Consider the following 3,175-nt stretch of genomic DNA (forward strand, 5'->3'; position numbering starts at 1 on the left):
CAAATAATTTGTATATTCCTGTTGTTCTAGGTACTATGATATATAATAGGAATAAAAGATGAATAAAAATCAAATACAAATCACCCCCTCAAGAAATTCAGAAACTAGTAGGGAGACAATTTAAAAAAAAAAAAAAAAAACAACTTTTTATTGTGATTTGGGTGAAAATTTACAGAGCAGATTGGTTTTCCATTCAACAATTGACATTTATTATTTAGGTGGATGTTTACAGAACAGGTTAGTTTTCTTTTCACCAGTTCATACAGATATCTTGATATTGATTTCAATCCCTACAATATAACAACACTCATCCCGTTTTCTCCCTTTGTGTTCCATTTCCATTCATCTTTCTTTCCTACCTTTCCTGCCTTCTGAACGTTGTCTCTGAGCAAATGTTGCCCTTTTGATCTCCTATATTTGACTGCTAACCAGAAGGCTGAAGGTTCAAGCCCATCAGCCACTCCTCAAGAGAAAGGTTGGGCAATCTACTTCCACAGTGATACTGTCTCAGAAACCCCAGGAGGGGTCACTATGAGTCAGATCTGACTCGTCAGCTATGAGTTTCGTTTGGTTTGGTTTATAGTTGATTGTTTTAAGGAGTGAATACCTCCCTGGTGTTATTGTTCACCTGATTAGGCTTAGATATTGGTAGGCTGAAAGTTGAGCCATGGGACTGAGTTCAGTTCCAGACTTGAAGGGTGACTAAGTACCATACTCTTGGGGGTTTTACCAGTCTCTATCAGACTAGTAAGCCTGGTCTTTTCAATGATTTGATTTGGTGTTTTCTTACACATTTTTCTCCAATTTTATTCAGGTTATTCTATTGTGAGCTCTTTCAGAGTTGACAGTGGTAGCCAGGCAAGATCTAGTTTTTCTGGTCTCAGGCTAATGAAGATTGAGTGGTCCATTAGTCCTTCGAACTAATTGTTTCCATAAGTCTTAGATTGTGTTGACTTTTATATGTCTCAGACAGGGAGAAACCAATAGTTTCATCTCAGGCCACTTGAAAGCTTTTAAGACCTTAGTCACAACTCACGAAAATAGGAGGTAGAACATTGTTTTTGTGGATTATGTTATACCAATTGATATTTATGTCCCCTGAGACTATGGTCCTGAACCCCAGGACCAACAACTCATTCCCTCAAGGTGTTTGTAGTGGTTGTTAGGTGCCCTCGAGTCATCTCTGACTCATAGCAACCCTCTGTGCAGCAGAACAAAACACTACCTGGTCCGGTTCTAGCTCCATGATCCCTCCTATTCCTGAGGCCATTGTAATAGCCACTGTGTTAATGTATCTTGTTAAGGATGTGTCAATCACCTATGTCAATCCATCTTCCCCTCTTTCATTGACCTTCCACTTTGACAAGCATGGCACCATTCTCCAGGGAATGGTCTCTTCTTACAACATGACCAAAGTAGGTGAGATGAAATTTGGCCATTCTTGCTTCCAAGGAGAATTCTGGCTCTACTTCCTCCAGGACAGATTTGTTAGTTCTTTTAGCAGTCCATGGTACTTTCAGCATTCTTCACCAGCACCATAACTCAAAAGCATTGACTCTTCTTTGGGCTTCCTTATTCACTGTCTAACTCTCAAATTCATATGAGGTGATTGCAAATATCATGGCTTGTGTCAGGCACACCATAGTCTTCAAGAAGACATTTTTGATCTTCAGCAGTTGAAAGAGGTCTTTTGCAGCTGATTTTCCCAGTGCTATATGTCATCTGATCTCTTGACTGCTGCTTCCATCAGTGTTGATTGTAGAACCAAGTAATAAGAAGTTTTTGACAACTTTAGTCTTTTCTCCATTCATCGTGATGGTGCTTATTTATCTAGTTGTTAGGATTTTTGGTTTTTTTTATATTGAAGTGTTGTAATCTATACTGTAGACTGTAGTCTTTAATCTTCATATTTACTGATGTGTTTCAAGTCATCCTCACTGTCAGGAAGCAAAGTTGTGTTGTCAGCGTACTGCAGGGTGTTAATGATTCTTCTGTAATCTCGATGCCACATTTTTCATCATGTAGTCCAGCTTCTCAGATTATTTGCTCAGAGTAGAGATTGAATAAGTATGGTGAAAGGATACAACCCTGACACACTCCCTCCTTGATTATAAACCATACAATGTTCCCTTGTTGTGTTCAAACAACACCGTCCTGGTCTATGTATAGGTTCCTCATGAGTACAATTAAGTGTCCTGGAATTCCCATTCTTCTCCATGTTATCCACAATTTGTTATGATCCATACACTTAAATGCTTTTGCATAGTCAATAAAACACAAGTAAACATCTTTCTGGTATTATTTGCTTTGAGCTAAGATCTATCTGATATCAGCAGTGATATCCCTTGTTCCACATCCTCTTCTGAATCTAGCTTGCACCTCTGGAAATTCTGTGTCAATATACTACTACAACTGTTTTTAAATTATCTTCAGTAAGATTTTACTTGCATGTGAGATTAATGATATTGTTCAATAATTTCCACATTCTGTGGGATCACCTTTCTTTGAAATGGGTACAAATAAGGATCTTTTCCAGTCAGTTGGCCAGGTAGCTTTCTTCCAAATTTCTTGGCATAGCCGAGTGAGTGCCTCCAACATGGCACCCATTTGTTGAAGCATGGGTATCCCATCAATTTCTGGAGCCTTGTTTTTCACCACTTCCTTCAGTGCAGCTTCAACTTCCTCCTTCAGTACCATTGGTTCTTTATCATATGCCACCTCCTGAAACGGATGAATATCAACCAATTATTTTTGATATGGTGAGTTAGTGTATTCTTTCCATCTTCTTTTGATGTTTCCTGCATCACTCAATATTTTGCCAATAGAATCTTTCAATATTGCAACTCAAGGCTTAATTTTTTTCTTCATTTCTTTCAGCTTGAGAAATGCTAAACATATTCTTCCCTTTTGATTTTCTAACCCCATGTCTTTGCACATTTCATTCTAGTAATTGACTTTGTCTTCTCGACCTGCTCTTTGAAATCTTTTTTCCTGTCGATTCTTCCATTTGCTTTAGCTACTCTCTATTGAAGGACAAGTTTCAGAGTCTCTTCTGACATCCATTTTGGTCTTTTCTTCCTTTCCTATCTTTTTAATGACCTTTTGCTTTCTTCATGGATGATGTTCTTGATGTCATCCCACAGTTCCTCTGGTTTTCAGTCACTGGTGTTCAATG

Source organism: Orycteropus afer, unplaced genomic scaffold (assembly GCF_000298275.1).
Source record: "Orycteropus afer afer isolate SDZICR_OR568_19922 unplaced genomic scaffold, OryAfe1.0 scaffold00062, whole genome shotgun sequence".
Taxonomy (NCBI): domain Eukaryota; kingdom Metazoa; phylum Chordata; class Mammalia; order Tubulidentata; family Orycteropodidae; genus Orycteropus; species Orycteropus afer.